The sequence below is a fragment of the Ranitomeya variabilis genome, chromosome 1, assembly GCF_051348905.1.
Source record: "Ranitomeya variabilis isolate aRanVar5 chromosome 1, aRanVar5.hap1, whole genome shotgun sequence".
Taxonomy (NCBI): Eukaryota; Metazoa; Chordata; class Amphibia; order Anura; family Dendrobatidae; genus Ranitomeya; species Ranitomeya variabilis.
The window spans coordinates 936,306,034-936,332,757 of NC_135232.1; the positions used below are offsets into that span (position 1 = coordinate 936,306,034).

The following is a 26,724-nucleotide window of genomic DNA, read 5'->3' on the forward strand; positions in this document are numbered from 1 at the left end:
GAACACTTATGGAGGAAGAACATACCCTGTTAGAACTGTATTGCATACAAAGAGAGGACCCTTTTGGTGAGTCAAATAAAACGATGAAGAGGCATAACCTGGAAGGAACAATATAGCATAAAGAGGCAGCAGAGTCATACAGTACATAGCAGAGGGGGAGGCATACGCCCAACCCCTAGTATAATACTGACAGTAATTCCCTCCTTAGATGCTGGTTATTCTCATCACCACCCCAAAAAAAAAAAAAAAAAAAAAAGAGTAGTACATCATAGAAATACTGACCTAGTAGGGGTGCTAGCGAACATAAGCCCATACACAAAAACCGTATCAGCGGCTGGACCGAGACTTGTGGCTGCAATATATACATATAAGAACAATGAGGCCCAATAGTGTAGACAGATAGAACTGTGGGGTATATGGAGCTATTGGAATACCTGTCCAGTGGATGCAGTCAATACTTGATGTCAGTCTGTATCCGTTCAGTATTTTTTGCGGTGTCCCAGATCTAGTGTGATGGTATAGTGCTATGTGTGAGAGAAGGGGGGAACAGTTATAAAAGGGACCATGTCTCCTATATGGAAATGGTATGGAGGACACGTTATAATGCCTGTTAAAGATCTAACTCAGTACCTGTGTCACCAATCGTTGCAGGGGACCACACAAGTGCTGGCCACTGGTTACAGTGGTATCTCCTCACTATAATGGGAAATGCTGCCTGTAAGTTCCGGATTAATGTACCTGTATAGAAGGGATGATGGTATGAGCTATATAGTTCCTAGGGTTAGTAGTATACTTATCAAGTCACTGTGCTGTAGTCTCACGTCCTGGTCCTGTGTGCAGGTAGGGGGCAAGCGTTGGTGGCGTAGTGGAGGAAGCCGACACAGTCCTGTGTCACGGCGGTGAGGCAGCTCAGCGTGCTGTATGGCTACTGGCATCTTATTTGTTTTCCCCGCCGGTCACATGACCGGAAATGCAAGGGGATGCCGGCGCCTGCGCACAAGAGTGCCCTCACTGTGTGTGGGCAGGCAGAGCGGCGCCTGCGCACATCATACAGGGCAGAACGCTGGTGTACGGCGCCTGCGTGTGTCTCCATGGCGGGTGCCTGCGCACGAGAGGTTCCTCCCTGTGTGTGGATACACAGAGTGGCGCCTGCGCACACCCCACATGGCAGGGCGCTGGTCTGCAGCGCTAGTGTCTGTGAGCTAATCGGGCTGTATAGGTCATGAGGCCGGTATGTGCACACATAACAGTGTGTCAGCGCTCGTACACTATATCATGTGATCACACAGGACCCTGCTGGAATGCTATGTATAATGGGGGAATATAAGCGTCTGTTGTCTGGGTCATACCCAGTGTGCCCCTGATTGTATAAGAGGGATATTAGGGGACAATATGCTAAATATAAGTGGACCCCTTGTGGGACTGCAGCGTAATGCCAAATTGCAGGGCACAAGGCTGCACGAATGAACACATCATAGTAATGCATATACACCAAGTCACATGAGATACAGCACAATAACATATGTAATGGTAGGAGTCCAAACCTTAATGAAGAAAATAAAGAAAAAGTAAAAGAAAAGAAATGAAATAAAAGTAATGAAATAAAGGAAATGAAATGAACTAATGAAATGAATATGAACTGAAAAGTAAAAAATAAAAAATAAAATAACAAAAAATAAAAAATAAAAAATAAAAAATGAAACGGGGGTTGATAAAATGGGATTTAATATATTGACCTAAAGGATGAAGCCTATTATGCAAACAATGGAACCAAAAAATGAATGAAAAATAAATGAAAAAAAGAAAAAGGAGAAAAAACTTTTTTTGGGGAAATTTTTTTTTTAAAAAAACATAAGGAAACTTATAAAAGGACTATTAGGGTATGTATCTTACCAACCACAACGCGTTTGTCATTGAAGACGGTTGTGCAGGTGGTCAGTTGGCCTACGTAGGAGAAAAATCAAATTAGCCAATCCATCTCGCGGTTCAAGCCCCGTGGGTGCAGGGTGTCAAGCGTATAGATCCAAAAGGTTTCTCGCTGCTTTAGTAACTTTATATGATTACCTCCTCGCCTAGGTCGGGGAACTCGCTCTAAGACCTGAAATCTTAATTGTGCTACATTGTGGTTGGCTTCTTTGAAATGAAGAGGGAGGGGGAGCCATATTTTCCCACAGCGGATAGTAGATTTATGGTTAGAGATGCGGTCCCTAACCGCTTGGGTGGTCTCCCCCACATAAAGTAACCCGCAGGGGCACTTTATGATGTACACCACAAAATTTGTTTCACAGGTGTAGTAGTCCTTGATTCTATATGATTTGTCTGTTCTTGGGTGTACTACTTCACTGCCCTTAATTACGTTTGAGCAGCTCATGCAGCCCAAACACGGAAAAGTCCCTGTGCGTTTTTGACCGGAAAGTGTTCTATGTGTCAATGTTTTCTGTGTACCCAAGTCTGCTCTGACGACCCTGTCTTTTATGTTCTTCGGCCTCCTGGTGCACATTAGGGGAGGTTCCTTAAATATAGGGATGGTAGGATACGCTCTAGTTAAGAGAGGCCAGTGTGTCCTGATCAGGTTATGTATTCTACACATCGTAGGGTGATGACTATGCACGAATGGGAGCCTTGGGTTCTTTTGAATTTTTATTGTCCCATCCTCTATTTCATTGAGAACCCTAGTGGATTCGGTATTCAGGAGGTCAGCTGGGTAGTTGCGTGCTCTGAATTTATTGGACATCTCCTGTAATCTGGTGGCCTTCAGGTCAGGATTGGAGACAATCCTTGACACTCTCTTAAACTGAGATCTTGGGAGACTATTTTTTGTGGATTTAGGGTGACAGCTGTTATAGAGCAAAAGGCTATTACAATCCGTGGGTTTCGAATATAGATCAGTATTTAGATTACCCATGTCGTCCTTGAGGACTTTGGTATCCAAGAACGTGACTTCACTCTCGTGGTATGTCATTGTGAAGGTAAGTTCAGGTCGAGTAGTATTGATGGTGTCAAAGAATTCCTGAAGGCTGGTGTGGGTACCCCGCCAGATACAGAATATATCGTCGATATATCTGTACCAGATTAAAGCATTTTGTTGAAAAGTGGGGTTGGCGTACACATGCTCCCTTTCAAATTGATCCATGTAAAGATTAGCGTATGCTGGGGCCACATTGGACCCCATAGCAGTGCCACACGTCTGCACAAAGAAGTCATCTTCAAAGAGGAAGAAGTTTTCTCTGAGCACCAGGTTTAGAAGATCTATGCAAAGGTCGTGCGAGTTCCTATCCAAGCCTGCTTCCTGCAAAGTATGTGAGACAGCTGTAATTCCTCTATCATGTATGATAGAGGTATATAGGCTGTTGACATCCAGGGTACATAGGAGGCTGTCAGGAGGGATATTAGAGATGTTGCGAATTTTAGATAAAAAGTCACTAGTATCGAGTATGAAGGATCTGGTCAACCGAGTGTATGGTGTAAGTACTTTTTCCAGAAATTTAGAAAGGGGATTGAGTACTGAGTCAGTTGAGGCTACGATAGGGCGGCCGGGGGGGTTCTGAAGATTTTTGTGTATCTTTGGGAGAATATACAAAACTGGAGTCACTGGATAATGATTAATGAGGTAAGTTTTGGATTTACTGTCTATAGTACCCAGGCCCATATATTTATCAATTACATTCTTGATCTTCCGCTGTACGGAGTATGTGGGATCCCCCTGGAGCTTTTTGTAGGTGCCTGTATCGGAGAGTTGGCGTCTCACCTCAGTAACATAATGGTGTTTGTTCATAACGACAATGGCTCCCCCCTAAACTTACCTCATTAATCATTATCCAGTGACTCCATACACTCGGTTGACCAGATCCTTCATACTCGATACTAGTGACTTTTTATCTAAAATTCGCAACATCTCTAATATCCCTCCTGACAGCCTCCTATGTACCCTGGATGTCAGCAGCCTATATACCTCTATCATACATGATAGAGGAATTACAGCTGTCTCACATACTTTGCAGGAAGCAGGCTTGGATAGGAACTCGCACGACCTTTGCATAGATCTTCTAAACCTGGTGCTCAGAGAAAACTTCTTCCTCTTTGAAGATGACTTCTTTGTGCAGACGTGCGGCACTGCTATGGGGTCCAATGTGGCCCCAGCATACGCTAATCTTTACATGGATCAATTTGAAAGGGAGCATGTGTACGCCAACCCCACTTTTCAACAAAATGCTTTAATCTGGTACAGATATATCGACGATATATTCTGTATCTGGCGGGGTACCCACACCAGCCTTCAGGAATTCTTTGACACCATCAATACTACTCGACCTGAACTTACCTTCACAATGACATACCACGAGAGTGAAGTCACGTTCTTGGATACCAAAGTCCTCAAGGACGACATGGGTAATCTAAATACTGATCTATATTCGAAACCCACGGATTGTAATAGCCTTTTGCTCTATAACAGCTGTCACCCTAAATCCACAAAAAATAGTCTCCCAAGATCTCAGTTTAAGAGAGTGTCAAGGATTGTCTCCAATCCTGACCTGAAGGCCACCAGATTACAGGAGATGTCCAATAAATTCAGAGCACGCAACTACCCAGCTGACCTCCTGAATACCGAATCCACTAGGGTTCTCAATGAAATAGAGGATGGGACAATAAAAATTCAAAAGAACCCAAGGCTCCCATTCGTGCATAGTCATCACCCTACGATGTGTAGAATACATAACCTGATCAGGACACACTGGCCTCTCTTAACTAGAGCGTATCCTACCATCCCTATATTTAAGGAACCTCCCCTAATGTGCACCAGGAGGCCGAAGAACATAAAAGACAGGGTCGTCAGAGCAGACTTGGGTACACAGAAAACATTGACACATAGAACACTTTCCGGTCAAAAACGCACAGGGACTTTTCCGTGTTTGGGCTGCATGAGCTGCTCAAACGTAATTAAGGGCAGTGAAGTAGTACACCCAAGAACAGACAAATCATATAGAATCAAGGACTACTACACCTGTGAAACAAATTTTGTGGTGTACATCATAAAGTGCCCCTGCGGGTTACTTTATGTGGGGGAGACCACCCAAGCGGTTAGGGACCGCATCTCTAACCATAAATCTACTATCCGCTGTGGGAAAATATGGCTCCCCCTCCCTCTTCATTTCAAAGAAGCCAACCACAATGTAGCACAATTAAGATTTCAGGTCTTAGAGCGAGTTCCCCGACCTAGGCGAGGAGGTAATCATATAAAGTTACTAAAGCAGCGAGAAACCTTTTGGATCTATACGCTTGACACCCTGCACCCACGGGGCGTGAACCGCGAGATGGATTGGCTAATTTGATTTTTCTCCTACGTAGGCCAACTGACCACCTGCACAACCGTCTTCAATGACAAACGCGTTGTGGTTGGTAAGATACATACCCTAATAGTCCTTTTATAAGTTTCCTTATGTTTTTTTAAAAAAAAATTTTCCCCAAAAAAAGTTTTTTCTCCTTTTTCTTTTTTTCATTTATTTTTCATTCATTTTTTGGTTCCATTGTTTGCATAATAGGCTTCATCCTTTAGGCCAATATATTAAATCCCATTTTATCAACCCCCGTTTCATTTTTTTTTTATTTTTTATTTTTTATTATTTTATTTTTTATTTTTTACTTTTCAGTTCATATTCATTTCATTAGTTCATTTCATTTCCTTTATTTCATTACTTTTATTTCATTTCTTTTCTTTTACTTTTTCTTTATTTTCTTCATTAAGGTTTGGACTCCTACCATTACATATGTTATTGTGCTGTATCTCATGTGACTTGGTGTATATGCATTACTATGTTGTGTTCATTCGTGCAGCCTTGTGCCCTGCAATTTGGCATTACGCTGCAGTCCCACAAGGGGTCCACTTATATTTAGCATATTGTCCCCTAATATCCCTCTTATACAATCAGGGGCACACTGGGTATGACCCAGACAACAGACGCTTATATTCCCCCATTATACATAGCATTCCAGCAGGGTCCTGTGTGATCACATGAGATAGTGTACGAGCGCTGACACACTGTTCTGTGTGCACATACCGGCCTCATGACCTATACAGCCCGATTAGCTCACAGACACTAGCGCTGCAGACCAGCGCCCTGCCATGTGGGATGTGCGCAGGCGCCACTCTGTGTATCCACACACAGGGAGGAACCTCTCGTGCGCAGGCGCCCGCCATGGAGACACACGCAGGCGCTGTACACCAGCGTTCTGCCCTGTATGATGTGCGCAGGCGCCGCTCTGCCTGCCCACACACAGTGAGGGCACTCTTGTGCGCAGGCGCCGGCGTCCCCTCGCATTTCCGGTCATGTGACCGGCAGGGAAAACAAACAAAACGCCAGTAGCCATACAGCACGCTGAGCTGCCTCACCGCTGTGACACAGGACTGTGTCGGCTTCCTCCACTACGCCACCAACGCTTGCCCCCTACCTGCACACAGGACCAGGACGTGAGACTACAGCACAGTGACTTGATAAGTATACTACTAACCCTAGGAACTATATAGCTCATACCATCATCCCTTCTATACAGGTACATTAATCCGGAACTTACAGGCAGCATTTCCCATTATAGTGAGGAGATACCACTGTAACCAGTGGCCAGCACTTGTGTGGTCCCCTGCAACGATTGGTGACACAGGTACTGAGTTAGATCTTTAACAGGCATTATAACGTGTCCTCCATACCATTTCCATATAGGAGACATGGTCCCTTTTATAACTGTTCCCCCCTTCTCTCACACATAGCACTATACCATCACACTAGATCTGGGACACCGCAAAAAATACTGAACGGATACAGACTGACATCAAGTATTGACTGCATCCACTGGACAGGTATTCCAATAGCTCCATATACCCCACAGTTCTATCTGTCTACACTATTGGGCCTCATTGTTCTTATATGTATATATTGCAGCCACAAGTCTCGGTCCAGCCGCTGATACGGTTTTTGTGTATGGGCTTATGTTCGCTAGCACCCCTACTAGGTCAGTATTTCTATGATGTACTACTCTTTTTTTTTTTTTTTTTTTTGGGGTGGTGATGAGAATAACCAGCATCTAAGGAGGGAATTACTGTCAGTATTATACTAGGGGTTGGGCGTATGCCTCCCCCTCTGCTATGTACCGTATGACTCTGCTGCCTCTTTATGCTATATTGTTCCTTCCAGGTTATGCCTCTCCATCGTTTTATTTGACTCACCAAAAGGGTCCTCTCTTTGTATGCAATACAGTTCTAACAGGGTATGTTCTTCCTCCATAAGTGTTCTCTCCAGATCCAACATGAACTCCCTCTCTCAAACTCCCCCTCTCGTTCGTTGATTTGTTCATATGCCTTGGAAAATATGTGATTCCTAGTCGTTAATCCCTATATGATATGCCCAACTATCGGCGATTGTATCACCGTGACATGGATTTCTTTCTTTTGTGTACAAATTGTAAATATGTATATACTTATCTGTGAGTGACATTGTTTTATCTTTCACTTGTTACAGCGATTTTTGTGAACAAGGCTACGGGTTAGCCGAAACGTCAATTCGCCAGGAACCTTTTTTCTCTCTGACACAAATTTAATAAACTTTTGAAATTATGCATTTGAAAACTATACGAGTGCAGTGATCTTTTGAATTTGAAGCCTTCGGAAACTGTCTATCAACCAGGCAGAAAGGCAGCATTTCCGTGGCCAAGAGATTTTAGATGGTGAAGCTCAAGCTCTTTGCTTTGGCAAGTGTAAGAATAAAAAATATTTTACATGACCACAATTGTGGGATTGAGGGCTTCAAGCTGTGCTGAGAGAGGATGGAATAGGCTGAAAACGATAAGCTGCTGGACTGTGAGAGAGGTGCAGGCAGAGATGCTATGGTGGATTGAGAAAGATGGGGTGTACTCTGTATCTGAGATTAGTCAAAAACAACAGGCATGTCCACTTCTGTAACAGCCGACGGGCTCTTGCTTGCCCCAACTGTAGCAAGTAAACAAGTAGAAGTTCTGCGGCCAGAGACCTGTGTGAGAACATTTGCCATCGTGAGGTAGGCGGAAGAAGCAGGAGATGCTGTTGATGGGGTGGTCAGTAGTTGGCAAGACCCGCTAGTCTGCATTTTAGCTCAGTGAAATTCCCATATTAATGCATGTTGATTAGTGTTGAGTAGTGTTGAGCGATACCGTCCGATACTTGAAAGTATCGGTATCGGAAAGTATCGGCCGATACCGTCACAGTATCGGAATCCAATCCGATACCGATACCCGATACCAATACAAGTCAATGGGACTCATGTATCGGACGGTATCCCTGATGGTTCCCAGGGTCTGAAGGAGAGGAAACTCTCCTTCAGGCCCTGGGAACCATATAAATGTGTAAAAGAAAGAATTAAAATAAAAAATATCGCTATACTCACCTGTCCGACGCAGCCGGGACTTCAGCGAGGGAACCGGCAGCGTTGTTTGTTTAAAAATCGCGCTATTACTTGGTTACGTGAATTCCCGGCTTGTGATTGGTCAGGTCGGCCATGTTGCCGGGACGCGGACCAATCACAGCAAGCCGTGACGAAATTACGTCACGGCTTGCTGTGATTGGTCCGCGTCCCGGCAATATGGCCGCCCTGACCAATCACAAGCCGGGACGTCACGGGAGGCTGGACACGCGCTCATTTTAAAATGGGCGCGTGTCCAGCCTCCCGTGACGTCACGGCTTGTGATTGGTTGCGCCGCGATCAACCAATCACAAGCCGGGAGGCTGGACGCGCTCATTTTGAAATGGGCGCGTGTCCAGCCTCCCGTGACGTCACGGCTTGTGATTGGTTGCGCCGCGATCAACCAATCACAAGCCGGGAGGCTGGACGCGCTCATTTTGAAATGGGCGCGTGTCCAGCCTCCCGGCTTGTGATTGGTTGACCGCGACGCAACCAATCACAAGCCGTGACGTCACGGGAGGCTGGACACGCGCCCTTTTTAAAATGAGCGCGTTTCCAGCCTCCCGTGACGTCACGGCTTGTGATTGGTTAATGGCGGCCATGTTGCCGGGACGCGGACCAATCACAGCAAGCCGTGACGTATTTTCGTCACGGCTTGCTGTGATTGGTCCGCGGCCCGGCAACATGGCCGCCCTGACCAATCACAAGCCGGGACTTCGCGTAACCATGTAAAAGCGGGAATTGTAAACAAACAACGCTGCCGGTTCCTGCGCTGAGGTCCCGGCTGCGTCGGACAGGTGAGTATAGCGATATTTTTTATTTTAATTCTCTCTTTTACACATTTTAACATTAATGTTGTTCCGATACCCGATACCCGATACCACAAGAGTATCGGAATCCCGGTATCGGAATTCCGATACAGCAAGTATCGGCCGATACCCGATACTTGCAGCATCGGAATGCTCAACACTAGTGTTGAGCGATACCGTCCGATACTTGAAAGTATCGGTATCGGATAGTATCGGCCGATACCCAAAAAGTATCGGATATCGCCGATACCGATACCCGATACCAATACAAGTCAATGGGACACCAAGTATCGGAAGGTATCCTGATGGTTCCCAGGGTCTGAAGGAGAGGAAACTCTCCTTCAGGCCCTGGGATCCATATTTCTGTGTAAAATAAAGAATTAAAATAAAAAATATTGATATACTCACCTCTCCGGAGGCCCCTGGACATCACTGCTCGTAACCGGCAGCCTTCTTTGCTTAAAATGAGCGTGTCTAGGGCCTTCCATGACGTCACGGCTTCTGATTGGTCGCGTGCCGCTCATGTGACCGCCACGCGACCAACCACAAGCCGCGACGTCATTCTCAGGTCCTAAATTCCTAGAATGAGGAGTTTAGGGCCTGAGAATGATGTCACGGCTTGTGATTGGTCGCGTGGCGGTCACATGAGCGGCACGCGACCAATCAGAAGCCGTGACATCATGGAAGGCCCTAAACGCGCTCATTTTAAGCAAAGAAGGCTGCCGGTTACCAGCGGTGATGTCCAGGGGCCTCCGGAGAGGTGAGTATATCAATAATTTTTATTTTAATTCTTTATTTTACACAGTAATATGGATCCGATACCGATTCCCGATACCACAAAAGTATCGGATCTCGGTATCGGAATTCCGATACCGCAAGTATCGGCCGATACCCGATACTTGCGGTATTGGAATGCTCAACACTAATGTTGATTGCACTTGTGACAGTTTATGCATGTAGTAGTCAAATTCTTTTTAAACTTTAATCTGTCGTTTTCAACAATGTTGCCAGATAAGGTGAGTTGTGTCATTTTTGACGGTCTGAAAAAAACCCAGGCTAGGCAACTGCAGACCCGAGAACGCTGCTTGCCACTGACAGAATTGGGGCTGAGGATGCAGTTCTTGTCGTGATTGTATCATTCTGTGCTGTGCGGGAAGACACATCATAATCTCCTTGTATTCCTCCTCCTGTGAAGACATCACAGGAAGACCTGTGAATACTCAGACTTCAAGGTTAGATTTCAGAAAGGCAGATTTTAAGGGACTCAGAAAGATAATTGGAGGGATCCAAAGGCTGGATATCCTTAAGGAAAAAATAGCCAGAAAGGATGGGCAATCTTGAAAAATGAGATTCTCAAAGCACAATCATTAACAATTCCGAAAAGAAGGAAGAATAGGAAGCATTTAAGGAAACCAGGATGGATGAACACAGAACTTAAACACATGCTAAAAAGGAAGAAAGAAATGTTTATCAAATGGAAAAAGGGAGGCATATCTAAAAAAGAATATAATGCTGTCTGCAGAACTGCATGGCAAACATCAGATTATCTAAAGCTGACAATGAATTATGCCTTGCAAGACATATCAAAAGCAATAAAAAAGGATTTTGGGGATATGTCAAAAGTAAAAGAAAAGTCAAAGATGCTATAGGATTTTTACAGGATGAAAATGATGAAATGGTAAGAAAGGATGTTGAGAAGGCCGAACTTTTAAATTCCTATTTTGCACCTGTTTTCCCTCAGAAAGAAAATGTAACATCAACTGATTTTCACTGTCCTATTAAGGGAATAGAAGAATCCAGGATATCTATAAACAGAAAGATAGTGAGGAAACACTTAGCTAACATAAATGAATTCAAGTCTCCAGGTCCAGATGAACTACACCCCAGAGTACTGAAAAAGATAGCAGAAGAAATGTTTGAACCACTCTCTATAATATTTGAAAATTCTTGTTGAACAGGAGAAGTTCCAGAAGACTGGAAAAGAGCAAATGTTGTTCCTATCTTCAAAAAGGGGAAGAAGGTGGACCCAGGGTACTATAGGCCGGTGAGTCTGACGTCTATACCAGGAAAGATCTTTGATCAAATTATTAAACAACATGTATGTAAGTACCTGGATAAGAATGAAGTGATTACACAGAGTCAGCATGAGTTTGCAACTAATAAGTCATGTCAGACTAACTTAATTTCCTTCTATGACAGAATCACTGACTGGGTGGATCATAGAAATGCTGTAGATATAGCATATCTTGACTTCATCAAAGCATTATACAAAGTATCTCACACAATCCTTATTGAAAAAATGACTAAGTATGGAATGGACAAGGAAACTGTTAGGTGGGTTCATAACTGGCTTAGTGATCAGACCCAAAGAGTGGAGGTAAATGGCTGCACATCCAGTTTGAAGAATGTCTCAAGTTGGGTACCACAGGGCACTGTCCTGGGCCCTATATTGTTCAACATCTTTATCAATGATTTAGATGAAGGAATTGAGGATAAACTGATTAAATTTGCCGATGGCACAAAGCTAAGAGGAATGGCTAACACTAGAGAACAGAGAGAGAGGATTCAAAAAGATATAAATAAACTGGAGCAGTGGGCAGCAACTTACAGAATGATTTTTAACAGGGAAAAGGGCAAAGTACTACATCTGGGCAATAAAAATGAAAAAAGCATATATAGAATGGGAGGAATAGGACTAAGCAACAGCACATGTTAAAACGACTTGGGTATACCAATAGATTACAGACAGAACATGAGTCAACAATGTGATGCAGCTGCAAAAAAAGCAAATGCAATTCTGAGATGTATTACCAGAAGCATACAGCGTAGATCACGTGAATTCATTATTGCCCTCTACTCTTCTTTGATCAGACCTCATCTGGAATACTGTGTCCAGTTTTGGGCACCACATTTTAAAAAAGACATCAACAAACTGGAGCAAGTACAGAAAGGAGTGACCAGAATGGTGACTGGTCTGCAAACCATGTCTTATGAGAAACGTTTACAGGATTTGGGAATGTTTAGCTTGCAAAAAAGAAGACTGAGAGGAGACTTCATAGCGGTCTACAAATATCTTAAGGGCTGTCACATTGTAGAACGATCATCTTTATAATCATTTGCACAAGGAAAGACTAGAAGCAATGAGATGAAACTGAATGGGAGGAGACACAGATTAGATATTAGAAAAAAAAACTTTTTGACAGTTAGGGTGAACAATAGTGTTGAGCGATACCGTCCGATACTTGAAAGTATCGGTATCGGAAAGTATCGGCCGATACCGGCAAAATATCGGATCCAATCCGATACCGATACCCGATACCAATACAAGTCAATGGGACTCAGGTATCGGACGGTATTCCTGATGGTTCCCAGGGTCTGAAGGAGAGGAAACTCTCCTTCAGGCCCTGGGAACCATATAAATGTGTAAAATAAAGAATTAAAATAAAAAATATCGCTATACTCACCTGTCCGACGCAGCCGGGACCTCGGCGATTGTAAGCGGCAGCGTTGTTTCTTTAAAATTCGCGCTTTTACTTGCTTACGTGAATTCCCGGCTTCTGATTGGTCAGGGCGGCCATGTTGCCGGGACTCGGACCAATCACAGCAAGCCGTGACGAAATTACGTCACGGCTTGCTGTGATTGGTCCGCGTCCCGGCAATATGGCGCCGTGACCAATCACAAGCCGTGACGTCACGGGAGGCTGGACACGCGCGCTTTTCAAAATAAGCGCGTGTCCAGCCTCCCGTGACGTCACGGCTTGTGATTGGTTAATGGCGGCCATGTTCCTGGGACGCGGACCAATCACAGCAAGCCGTGACGTAATTTCGTCACGGCTTGCTGTGATTGGTCCGCATCCCGGCAATATGGCGCCGTGACCAATCACAAGCCGTGACGTCACGGGAGGCTGGACACGCGCGCTTTTCAAAATAAGCGCGTGTCCAGCCTCCCGTGACGTCACGGCTTGTGATTGGTTAATGGCGGCCATGTTCCTGGGACGCGGACCAATCACAGCAAGCCGTGACGTAATTTCGTCACGGCTTGCTGTGATTGGTCCGCATCCCGGCAATATGGCGCCGTGACCAATCACAAGCCGTGACGTCACGGGAGGCTGGACACGCGCGCTTTTCAAAATAAGCGCGTGTCCAGCCTCCCGTGACGTCACGGCTTGTGATTGGTTAATGGCGGCCATGTTGCCGGGACGCGGACCAATCACAGCAAGCCGTGACGTAATTTCGTCACGGCTTGCTGTGATTGGTCCGAGTCCCGGCAACATGGCCGCCCTGACCAATCAGAAGCCGGGAATTCACGTAAGCAAGTAAAAGCGCGAATTTTAAAGAAACAACGCTGCCGCTTACAATCGCCGAGGTCCCGGCTGCGTCGGACAGGTGAGTATAGCGATTTTTTTTATTTTAATTCTTTCTTTTACACCTTTTTACATTAATGTTGTTTCGATACCGATATCCGATATTACAAAAATATCGGATCTCGGTATCGGAAATTCCGATACAGCAAGTATCGGCCGATACCCGATACTTGCAGCATCGGAATGCTCAACACTAGTGAACAATGAGTGGAACAGGCTGCCACAAGAGGTGGTGAGTTCTCCTTCAATGGAAGTCTTCAAACAGAGGCTGGACAGACATCTGTCTGGGATGATTTATTGAATCCTTGAGCAGGGGGTTGGACCAGATAACTCAGGAGGTCCCTTCCAACTCTACCATTCTATGGTTCTATGATTCTATGATTCCTCCGCCTCCTCTGCTAGGCAATGCATATAGTACTGTCCTCCCACCTCCCCTCTTGCTCCCTCTTTGACTGCTTACAATCTGGCTTCCAACTGCACCATTCCACTGAAACTGCCCTAACTAAAGTCACCAACAACCTACTAACCGCCAAATCCAAGCGAAGCTACTTTGTCCTCCTCCTGAATCTGCCATCTGCATTTGACACAGATGACCATTCCCTCTTACTACAGACTTTCTGATCTCTTGGTATTACAGACTTGGCACTTTGTTGTATCTACTTGTACCTATTAGACAGGTCATTCAGTGTCTCCCACTCCCACACTACCTCCTCATCTCCCCCCTATGTGTCGGTGTCCACCAAGGTTCAGTTGTAGGATCCCTGCTCTTCTCCATCTTCTCCTTCGGCCAGGGACAGTTGATAGTCTCACGGATTTCAGTATCACCACTTGCAGGCCCCCAGGCACTATGTTTGAGGCACGCATGCTCCCTCCCTCTTTAAAGGACCGAGCATATCACCCAGAGGTGTCCCTTGATAATTTCTGTCTTTCTGCCTGACCAGCTCATACCTGCCAGTGCTTTTCTGTCTAACACCCGGTCCAGCTTCCACCTGCCAGTGCCCATCTGTTCAACATCCAGTTCAACCCACACCAGACAGTGCCCATCTGTTCAACACCCTGTCTAGTCTGCACCTGGCAGTTACCATCTGCTCAACACTCGGTCCAGTCGATCCATCCTGTACCTGCCAGTGCTCATCTGTCTAACTGCCTGTTCATCTTGTATCTTTCATTGCTCATTTGTCTAACACATGGTCCAGCCTGAACCTGCCTTTTTTCCTCTGTCTAAAACCTGGTCCAACCCACACCTGCCAGGGCCCATATGTTCAACACCCAGTCCAGCTTGCATTTGCCAGTGCCCATGTGTCTAAAACCAGGTCCAGTCTGCACCTGTCAGTGCTTTTCTGTTCCTTAGCCATCTTTCCCATCTGTAACCATGGTTCCAATGTCCCTACACTGCCTGCCTTCATTCTTTGGCCCTCCTTCGGACCGTAACAGCCTTCCCACAGCCTTCCCACTACAGGGGAACAGCTGTCACCCTCTGTAGGTCAGTCCTAGAGTGGCACCTGATGCCACAACCTAGTCCCTCCTTGGGTTGCGGTATCACCTGCTGCTGCTTATCTGAGATCAGATTTAGCATGCCACCTAGTTTTGCCCTACCAGGGCTACAGCACAGTGGTTCTACCACCTTGCCAGTTACAGTCTCCATCTGCTGGGTTAATTGCAGTGAAAGAGTTGTCAGTCCCCATTATACTAGTTCTACTATAGCTAAATTGATGCCACTTTGTTGGTGTCTGCCACTAACTCTTAGAAATGTGGGTCTCCTTCTTGAGAATTACGTGAAGCAGTAGATCTCAAAGGCCGGCAGGCTTCCACTTACTTTCAGTCAACTAAACGTGTTATTATCCTTATATTTTTCTGTCTACAAAACTGATATTTGTGCCACCTGAGTGTGGCTGAGCATAAAAGCAGATTCAGCTGCTGCACATGATATCAGGGCTTCCAGCACAGCAGGCCTTCACTGATGCCTCACCCACCTCATCTTAATTTGAATTTCAATTCAAAGCTGTAAATGTTAGCCCTGACCCTATATTTGTACAGTGGGTCAATTGAGGCCACTTTCCTGGTATCTGCCCCTAATTTGATGTGTTTTGCCAGCTTTTGGGCCCACTTGAAGATATGTATGTGTTTGTTTTTGCCTCTCAATGACACCAGTGGCGTTCAGCTATGTTCAACGAATATTCGACCAATAAATCAGCAGATTTCCGAATTGGCGATCGCAATCCGAACTGAATTTTAAAATATTAGCTCATCTCTAGTAATAAAAATGGAGCTTTCCAGGCTATTAATATCAGCTCACAGATGATGACATAGCCTTTGCTGATTATTAAAAGGGGGCCCAAATAAAATTTTGTTCGGTCACCATTATAATTAGCAACCAGCAAATGCTAGGCAGACAGCTGCAGGCTGATATTAATATACTAGGAATGGATCATGGATACTGGTGCACAGTTTAAAAAAAAAAAATATTAGCTCACTCCCTGTGAGTCTCAGTGTTGGAAGCACAGGATCATATATCTGCCAGGTGTCAATTATACTTGTAAGAAAGGTAAAGATCCAGCTTCAGTCCTTAAAATCCATAAAGTTTTATTGTTTCTTTTGAAACATAGCAAGCAGTACTGCATACATTTTAACATAGGTTTGACTTTGGGCTGAGGGGTGTGAGGGAAACTCCGGACAGGTTTTGAATGATTAATGCTTTCTTAGACTCGGCGAGATAAAATGAAGACAAAAAGGGAGCAATTTAAAAGCATGACATGACCAGAATGATTGATTAATAGTTATGAGCGAGCGTGCCCGTCACTACTGTGCTCAGGATGCTCATTACCCGGTGAGTATTTTTTTAATTCTCCAGTGGAGATCGAGTCCCCGCCCTGCACTTTTTAGACATCCAATGAACATGTGGTGATTGCCTGCCAGTTACTTTAAATCAGTAGCCATTTTGGTTGTGGCATTACTGTGATTGGTTAGCCGCATAGCGTCATCAGGTCTATATAAGACCCATGACGCCATGCTCGGCACTCTGTACCCTGGACACAGCAAAGGAAGAAGTGTTGATGCAGAATTGTAGCCAAGAATTCAATCACATTCAACAACAGTCCTTCTTAGGGCTAGTTATAATGCATATTAAAATTGCTGTTAGCAGCACTTACGGAGAGATTGTGCTGAAGTTATCGTGTAGGACAGGATAGCGTGAATACTTTGCCCTTTATGCTGCAGTCTGCAACAGATACCAAAACTCCTTCTTAGGCATAATAATATTTTTTTCTTAATCCTGCAAATTTTTATGAGCAGGGAAATATTATGCACCATTTTTACTGAAGCAGTTGTGCATCAAAAGCATACAGCCCGACTCAATAGCTATATTGATAATGCATTCTCATCGATCCACCTCAATTGTGCAAATTTGCCAGGCATTGTGATACTGCAATTTTTTTGAATTTTATACTCCATTTAGTGTTACAGTTGTGCCTCAAAAATTCCCAAACAAAAGTCTCTTTCAAAAATTGCCTTATTATATTTTTACTTCAGTCTGATACGTCTATCTGATTTGTGCAAATTTGCCTGGAGTTGAAATAGAGCTTTTTTTTAGCTGTAGATTTTATACAGAATATATTGTGCCACTGTTTTGCCTAATTCCCCTTCACAAAAAAAGATTGTTTAAAAAAATTGCATTGCTATATTATAGTGCAGTCTAATACGTCCGTCTGAGGTGTGCAAATTTGCCTGACATTATAATACAGCCTCTTTTGGAGCTGTAATATTTTATACATAATTTAGTGTGCTACACTTGGACCTCAAAAACCCCCCCAAAAAAATTGTTAAAAAAATGCATTGCTAAATTTCTACTGCAATCTGATATGTCGTCTGTTTGAGGTGTGCAAATTAGCCTGCCATTGTAATGCAGAGGGCTTTATGAGCTGTGAAATGTTATGCACCATTTATCCTGCTAGAGTAGGCCTCAAAAGCACCCCAAAATACAGAACCTTTGTTAAGGAAAAAATCAAATTGTTATTGTTGTGGACTGACCTGAATGGGAGAAGTGATATTGCAACCACTAGGGGCAGCAACGGTAGATAGTGTAGTCTTTAATAGCAAGAAGTTGGTACACAGGAGCAGCAGTATAGTTGGGAGTAGTTGGGAGGGTATGCAGGCTGCGTAGTCAGGAAATAGCCATTGATCGGCACACGTTAGCAGCAGCATAATCTTGTGGATAAGCAGCGGGTGAAAAGAAACTAGACAAAAGGCTGGGAGCTCAATAATCTCATAAGAAAGGAAGTGCAATGCCAAGGTAAGTAGAGAGTTCAATCAGGAGATCACAGGGTTGAGTCAATCAGGAACTCAGAGTGGTGATAATTAGGAACTCAGGGTACAGACAATCAGGAAAAACACAGGTACTAGTAATGCAAGGAAATGTCCAGCAGGCTGAATAGCTCAGAGGGAAGACCTGAAGCCTGCTGCACAAGAGTTGTTGTGTCCAAGTCCTGAAGAGAGGAAATGATCCAGCTTCCAAGCTTGAAAAAATTAATTTTAATAAAAAAAAATAATAGATTCTATCATGAGTGTAGACACAGCTACGCGTTTCGAACATCCATTGCGTTCTTTAACCCCTTAACCCCAGAGCTTTTTCTGGTTTTCCATTTTCGTTTCTCACTCCCCTTCTTCCCAGAGCCATATTTTTTTTTTATTTTTCCATCAATATGGCCATGTTAGGGCTTTTTTGTGGGATGAGTTGTACTTTTGAGTAACGCCATTAGTTTACCATGCTGTGTACTAGAAAATGGTAAAAAAATTCCAAGTGCGGTGAAATTGCCAAACAAAGTGCAGTCCCACACTTGTTTTTTGTTTGGCTTTCTTACTAAGTTTACTAAATGCTAAAACTGACCAACGATTATGATTCTCCAGGTCATTACGAGTTCCTAGACACCAAACATGTTTAGGTTCTTTTTTATCTAAGTGGTGAAAAAAAATTCCAAACTATGTTAAAAAAATTGCACCGTTTTCTGATACCCATAGCGTCTCCATTTTTCATTATCTCGTGTTGGGTCAGGGCTAGTGTTGAGCATTCCGATACCGCAAGTATCGGGTATCGGCCGATACTTGCGGTATCGGAATTCCGATACCGGGATTCCGATACTTGCCGCGTATCGGATACCGGAATCGGAAGTTCCAAGATTCAAAATGCAGAAATTCAGCCAATGAGAATGATTCCAAGTGTGGGCACATCCTGTTTAGCATGGAGGGCATGAAACTACTGGCAAGGCTGTGATTGGCTGCTGAAATGATGTCATGATGCAGTTTAAAAGTCGCTGGCGCCATTTTGCGATCACTCTGCTGTGAATTCAGTTAGTGACAGGACGCTGTTTGCTGACTGAGGGACAGTTTAGAGATAGCGATTTGCTTCTTTGTGCTTTCCAAAGGCTAATTTAGCAACCGCTGTGTTCACCTATTATTCACCTAGCTTTTGCCTTGTAGCGCTGTTTTCACAGCGATCTGCAAGGTCTGTGTGTGTGTGTGTGTGTGAGTGCAGCCCACTCTCTAGTCTGAGTGCAGCCACATAGGCCATCCATAGCTGGTTGTATTCAGTTCAGGGAGGGTGGTTCATTGCCTCATACTGTTCTTTTTTTTTTTTTTTTCAAGTAGTGTAGTCTGCTGCTAATTTATTCAAAAAAATCCTATTAGTGTCTTTCCACCCGTCTCCAGCTAATTTGTGGAAAAACACTACATAGGATAACGTAGAGGAGGGTTTTTGGGCCTTGCAGCACCGTTTACGGCTGTCTGCACGGTCTCCGTGTGACTGCAGCTCACCCTGTAGTCTGTGAGCAGCCGTAGCCTGGTTGTCTCCAGCTCAGGGTTGTTCACTGCGTCATACCGCCAAATCAATTTTCATTTTGTTTTAAGTAGTGCAGGCTGCTGCACATTTTTTCAAAAAATTCCTATTAGTGTCTTTCCACCCGTCTCCAGCTAACTTGTGGAAAAACACTACATAGGATAACGTAGAGGAGGGTTTTTGGGCCTTGCAGCGCCGTTTACGTCTGTCTGCACGGTCTCCGTGTGACTGCAGCTCTATCCGTTGTCAGTTCAGCCCCCAAAAAATAAATAAATAATAAAGTTCACCAAACACACCAGTTACACCACTTTACATTTGTGTAGGCCACATTAGCTCATATTAAAGTCTAGTCCACACTTTAGAAAATTAGTGTTTCTTATACCTGTTAGGAGGAGTTGCTCAGGAATAAGCACACAAAGCCGTTAGTACTTTTCTGCTTATCTTTATCAGTCAACCAAGATGAAGAAGGCAGTGAGTAAGGCACGTGGGCGTGGGCGCGGAGCAGGGAGGGGACGTGGGGATTCTGTGCCTGCTGCGGGCACCGGTGACTCATCAGCACCCACATTCACCAGGCAACAGTCGTTCATGCGCAGCTTTGTTTCAGAGCGCCCTACACCGCTGCTGCGTGAAGACCAAATTGAAGCCGTTGTCGGATGGATGGCAGCTAATGCATCAACTTCAATTAGTGCCACATCCTCTCAGACACAGAGCACTGGAGAGCAGCCATCTGTCTCTTCACCACCTGCCAAATTGCCCAGGCAGACAGAGAGCCCAGGACAGGAGCGCTGTTTTCACAGCGATCTGCAAGGTCTGTGTGTGTGTGTGTGTGTGAGTGCAGCCCACTCTCTAGTCTGAGTGCAGCCACATAGGCCATCCATAGCTGGTTGTATTCAGTTCAGGGAGGGTGGTTCATTGCCTCATACTGTTCTTTTTTTTTTTTTTTTTCAAGTAGTGTAGTCTGCTGCTAATTTATTCAAAAAAATCCTATTAGTGTCTTTCCACCCGTCTCCAGCTAATTTGTGGAAAAACACTACATAGGATAACGTAGAGGAGGGTTTTTGGGCCTTGCAGCACCGTTTACGGCTGTCTGCACGGTCTCCGTGTGACTGCAGCTCACCCTGTAGTCTGTGAGCAGCCGTAGCCTGGTTGTCTCCAGCTCAGGGTTGTTCACTGCGTCATACCGCCAAATCAATTTTCATTTTGTTTTAAGTAGTGCAGGCTGCTGCACATTTTTTCAAAAAATTCCTATTAGTGTCTTTCCACCCGTCTCCAGCTAACTTGTGGAAAAACACTACATAGGATAACGTAGAGGAGGGTTTTTGGGCCTTGCAGCGCCGTTTACGTCTGTCTGCACGGTCTCCGTGTGACTGCAGCTCTATCCGTTGTCAGTTCAGCCCCCAAAAAATAAATAAATAATAAAGTTCACCAAACACACCAGTTACACCACTTTACATTTGTGTAGGCCACATTAGCTCATATTAAAGTCTAGTCCACACTTTAGAAAATTAGTGTTTCTTATACCTGTTAGGAGGAGTTGCTCAGGAATAAGCACACAAAGCCGTTAGTACTTTTCTGCTTATCTTTATCAGTCAACCAAGATGAAGAAGGCAGTGAGTAAGGCACGTGGGCGTGGGCGCGGAGCAGGGAGGGGACGTGGGGATTCTGTGCCTGCTGCGGGCACCGGTGACTCATCAGCACCCACATTCACCAGGCAACAGTCGTTCATGCGCAGCTTTGTTTCAGAGCGCCCTACACCGCTGCTGCGTGAAGACCAAATTGAAGCCGTTGTCGGATGGATGGCAGCTAATGCATCAACTTCAATTAGTGCCACATCCTCTCAGACACAGAGCACTGGAGAGCAGCCATCTGTCTCTTCACCACCTGCCAAATTGCCCAGGCAGACAGAGAGCCCAGGACAGGAGCCGTCTCTACTTCTGTTCTCTGAATCTCTTGGCTTGGAAACAGGGGGCCAGCCAAGCAGCATTGGAGAAATGGAAGAAGAGGCAGGGTGCAGTGATGCCCAACAGCTTTTTCTCTCTTCCTCTGAAGAGGCGGGTGGGCCAGTGGCTCCGGTCACCACATCGCAGGCCGCATCAGCTGATGATGACACTCAGGTGCCACTTACTGGTGCGTGCTCTGCTGCTGAGACTACCCAGGAGGAGCAGTTGGGGGCAGAGGGTAGTGTAGATGATGAGGTCCTTGACCCATCTTGGCGTGAGGGACAGGAAGGTGGTGGGAGCAGCTCTGAGGAAGAGATTCCCCGTACGGCCCAAAGAGGGAGAGGGAGGGGGAAGACTGCGGATCCTGCAGCCTCCGCTTTGGCACCCGTTAGGAGCATGTCTCTTCCAAAAGCCAAAAAGGGCGCTCCCAAGACTTGCAGTGCCTGGGCCATTTTTGACACAGTTGCAGATGACATTTGCTATGTCAAATGCAAGGTGTGTCATCACAAAGTAAAAAGAGGTCGAAATGTCAGCAGCCTCAATACCTCCAACATGTGGAAACATGTGCGCACCAGGCACCCGGCGTTGTTAGAAAAACACACTGAAGAGCTAGGCCAACCAACAGCGGCAGCTACCACCTCTTCAGCTCGTGTTGCCTCTTCCTCCAGCTCACACGCAGCTGGTTCGGCTTCCTCCCAGGATCGCCGTGGAAGAACCTCTGGCCCTGTTGTCCAGAGACCCGCTGTAATTCCACCCGCAGCACCACTTTCCCAGTCATCCACACACTCCCAGCCCAGTCTACAGCCATCGGTAGTACAGGCATGGGAGAAAAGGCGGCCTTTCTCGTCAAACCACCCATGAGCACAGGCTCTGACTGCAGGCATTGCCAAACTTCTGTCACTGGAAATGCTGTCATTCAGGCTGGTGGAGACTGACAGCTTCCGTGACTTGATGTCATTGGCAGTCCCACAGTACAATGTGCCCAGCCGCTTTTACTTCAGCAGGCAAGCCGTCCCTGCCCTGCACAAGCATGTGGAGGGACACATAAAACACGCGCTACTGAACGCCGTCAGTAGCAAGGTCCACCTCACCACCGATGCGTGGACCAGTCAACATGGACAGGGGCGATACCTTTCCCTCACTGCCCATTGGGTTAATGTCGTTGAGCCGGGTACAGACCGTGCGAGTGGCGCAGGACGTGTCCTGCCCACTCCAAGGATTGCAGGAATCCATTCTGTACGCATTGACTCCTCCTCTTACACCAGTTCCTCAGAATCATCGCTGCAGGAGCCGTCACAGTCCACCTCCACATGGACCCGTGATGATCGTGTACCTGTTACGACCGACATGAGCACAGCCGTGGCCAAACGTCAACAGGCCGTCTTGAAATTAATTTTTTTGGGGAATCGTAGCCACACAGCGCAGGAGCTCTGGAATGCCATCAAGCAGGAGAGCGATGTGTGGTTTGTGCCAGCGAATCTCCAGCCAGGCATGGTAGTGTGTGATAATGGCCGAAATCTGGTGGCAGCTCTGGGCCTCGGCAACCTCACTCACATCCCATGTCTGGCACATGTGCTCAATTTGGTCGTGCAGAGCTTTTTGAGGGACTATCCGGATCTTGATGCAGTGCTGCACAAGGTCCGCCTAGAGTGTGCTCACTTGCGGCGTTCCAGCACGGCAAAAGCGCGCATTGCGGCTCTGCAGCGCCGACACCGCCTGCCGGAACATCGCATCATATGTGACCCACCTACCAGGTGGAATTCCACGTTACATATGTTGGAGCGGTTGTGTGAGCAGCAGCAAGCTGTAATGGAGTACCAGCTGCTTCAGGCGCAAAGAAGTCGCACTCAGCGCCGTACAGACTTCACAACCACAGAGTGGGCCACTATGAATGACGTCTGCCAGGTTTTGCGTCCCTTTGATTATTCCACGCGGATGGCGAGTGCAGATGATGCACTAGTCAGCATGACTGTCCCCCTTATCTGCCTGCTTGAAAAATCACTGCAAGCGCTAAGGGATGATGTTGTGGAAGAGGTGGAGGATGAGGATTCACCATTTCCATCATCTTCTGGACAGTCAGCGCCACGTGGTTCCTCACAAACGCGTAGGCAGGGGACAGTTTGTGAGGAGGATGAGGAGGAGTCAATGGAGGAGGAAGACATCCGTCCAGAGGAGGGAGTTACCGAATTGTCCAGTACTCAGTGTGTACAGCGAGGGTGGGGTGATGACGAGCGGGCAGAGATCACGCCTCCAGCAGGGGACAGCGTTTCTTGGGCAGTTGGCAGTCTGCAGCACATGGTGGATTACATGCTGCAGTGCCTGAGAAACGACCGCCGCATCGCCCACATTCTCAACATGTCTGATTATTGGGTGTTCACCCTCCTCGATCCTCGCTACCGGGACAACGTAGAAAGCCTCATCACACCGTTGAACCGGGAGCGAAAAATGCGGGAGTACCAAGACACACTGGTCAATTCCATCATCTTCTCCATTCCAACTGAGAGAAGTGCTGCTAGTGCATTCCAAAGCAGCTCAGTGCGTCCAGGCAGTGGTGGAGGCTCTGCACAAAGAGGGAGCAGAAGCAGTGCCTCTGCCCAAGGCAAGACCAGTATGGCCCAACTGTGGTACAGTTTTCTGTGCCCCCCACAAAAGTCTACACCATCACAGACGGCTCCAGTCAGCAGGAGGCAACGGTTCCGTCAGATGGTGACAGACTACATGTCTTGCCCTCTTGCTGTACTCCCAGACGGCTCTTCCCCTTTCAAGTTTTGGGTCTCAAAGCTGGATACATGGCCAGAGCTAAGCCAGTATGCATTGGAGGTGCTGTCTTGCCCTGCGGCCAGTGTATTATCGGAACGCGTCTTTAGTGCTGCAGGTGGTGTACTAACTGACCGTCGCATGCGACTATCCTCCGATAACGTTGACCGGCTTACTTTCCTGAAAATGAACAAGGCCTGGATCTCGCAGGAATTTGCCACTCCTCCTCCTGATTAAATAATTAGGTCACTGTATACGTTATCCAGGTCTCCTGTTGTGTTCATCTTTCTACCACCTGAACTTAAATTCCTGGGCTCCAACACCGCCAGTTGAGGCTCAGAAGTGCCGTCTGCACAGTCAAAACATACGACCCAGTGTTATTGGGTTTCAGTAACGTCAGCTGATCCCCAGCTGTGTAGCCGGCAATGTGTCATGCGACCGCCACACTGACACAACAACTGAAATGTAAGGGAATCTGTCCCCCCCCCCCAAGGCGTTTGTTACTGAAAGAGCCACCTTGTGCAGCAGTAATGCTGCACAAGGAAAAGGTAGCTATTTTGTTTTAGCTCCTTGCACACGCAGAACTTAACACTTATAAAATGTGTCCACTGATACCGTAAAACCGTCCCGGAGGTGGGACTTTCCTTCGTAATATGACGCAGCACAGCCGTTATTCCTACCCCCCCGGCGCCGCGCCCCGGCTCCTCAGCGTTGTTTGATTCCGTCCCGGAGCCTGCGCTGTTATGTTATCCCGTGGCCAGGCACACTTAGCGCTGCCCGTCTTCTGGCATCATTTGGTGTCAGGATGGCTGCGCCTGTGCGGCCGCGCTGGCCGAGAGCCCGCCTCGCAGTGTCTTCTGATTTAATCCCACTGGGGGCCTGGGATCCATGGACATGCGCAGTGCATATCTGAACCTCCACCTCTCACTCATCTCCCTATGGCTTCTTCAGACTGTTCGGTGTCAGCTGGTCCCTAATAGCATGCCACGGCCGTGACACCGCACAGTCTTAAGAAGCCGTAGGGAGGGGAGTGAGAGGCGAGGATATGCACTGCGCATGGCCATGGATCCCAGGCCCCCAGTGGGATTAAATCAGAAGACACTGCGAGGCGGGCTCTCGGCCAGCGCGGCTGCACAGGCGCAGCCAGCCTGACACCAAATGATGTCAGAAGATGGGCAGCGCTAAGTGTGCCTGGCCACGGGATAACATAACAGCGCAGGCTCCGGGACGGAATCAAACAACGCTGAGGAGCCGGGGCGCGGCGCCGGGGGGGTAGGAATGACGGCTGTGCTGCGTCATATTACGAAGGAAAGTCCCACCTCCGGGACGGTTTCACGGTTTCAGGGGACACATTTTATAAGTGTTTAGTTCTGTGTTTGCAAGGAGCGTGATGAAAAGAGCCACCTTTTCCTTTTGCATCTTTTGTGCTGCACAAGCTGGCTCTTTCAGCTACAAACGCCTTGGGGGGGGGTTAAAGGTTCCCTTTCGACTTTCTCAGGCTTCGGCCTACATTGTGTTCCTCTGCTTTTCCACCTGTCCCTGGGCTCCAACACCGCTAGTTGCCGTCCAGAAGTGCTGTACGCACAGTCAACAGTCGCTCCTCTGTTATTGGGGTTCAGTAACGTCAGCTGTTCCCCTGCTGTGTGTGTGGCAATCCCTCCTACCTGCTCCTACCTCCTCCTCCTCCACCTGTCCCTGGGCTCCAACACCGCCAGTTGCCGTCCAGAAGTGCTGTCCGCACAGTCCCAACAGTCGCTCCTCTGTTATTGGGGTTCAGTAACGTCAGCTGTTCCCCTGCTGTGTGTGTGGCAATCCCTCCTACCTCCTCCTCCTCCACCTGTCCCTGGGCTCCAACACCGCCAGTTGCCGTCCAGAAGTGCTGTCCGCACAGTCCCAACAGTCGCTCCTCTGTTATTGGAGTTCAGTAACGTCAGCTGTTCCCCTGCTGTGTGTGTGGCAATCCCTCCTACCTCCTCCTACCTCCTCCTCCTCCACCTGTCCCTGGGCTCCAACACCGCCAGTTGCCGTCCAGAAGTGCTGTACGCACAGTCAACAGTCCCTACTCTGTTATTGGGGTTCAGTAACGTCAGCTGTTCCCCTGCTGTGTGTGTGGCAATCCCTCCTACCTCCTCCTCCTCCACCTGTCCCTGGGCTCCAACACCGCCAGTTGCCGTCCAGAAGTGCTGTACGCACAGTCAACAGTCGCTCCTCTGTTATTGGGGTTCAGTAACGTCAGCTGTTCCCCTGCTGTGTGTGTGGCAATCCCTCCTACCTCCTCCTACCTCCTCCTCCTCCACCTGTCCCTGGGCTCCAACACCGCCAGTTGCCGTCCAGAAGTGCTGTCCGCACAGTCCCAACAGTCGCTCCTCTGTTATTGGGGTTCAGTAACGTCAGCTGTTCCCCTGCTGTGTGTGTGGCAATCCCTCCTACCTCCTCCTACCTCCTCCTCCTCCACCTGTCCCTGGGCTCCAACACCGCCAGTTGCCGTCCAGAAGTGCTGTCCGCACAGTCCCAACAGTCGCTCCTCTGTTATTGGGGTTCAGTAACGTCAGCTGTTCCCCTGCTGTGTGTGTGGCAATCCCTCCTACCTCCTCCTACCTC

General features: G+C 46.9%; 2 long non-coding RNA genes across 2 annotated transcripts; one reads left to right on the forward strand and one right to left on the reverse strand.

Moving 5' to 3' along the window:
- Positions 1–219: 219 nt before the first annotated feature.
- On the reverse strand, positions 220–902 carry LOC143777806 (uncharacterized). The gene is made up of 3 exons (XR_013216476.1): positions 822–902; positions 631–738; positions 220–524 (listed from the first exon to the last, which is right to left on the reverse strand). It is a non-coding gene; the product is annotated as an uncharacterized LOC143777806 (long non-coding RNA).
- A 5,497-nt stretch (positions 903–6,399) lies between these two features.
- Positions 6,400–7,087, forward strand: LOC143777911 (uncharacterized). Its single transcript, XR_013216480.1, has 3 exons — positions 6,400–6,466; positions 6,550–6,657; positions 6,764–7,087. It is a non-coding gene; the product is annotated as an uncharacterized LOC143777911 (long non-coding RNA).
- The last annotated feature ends 19,637 nt before the right edge of the window (positions 7,088–26,724 follow it).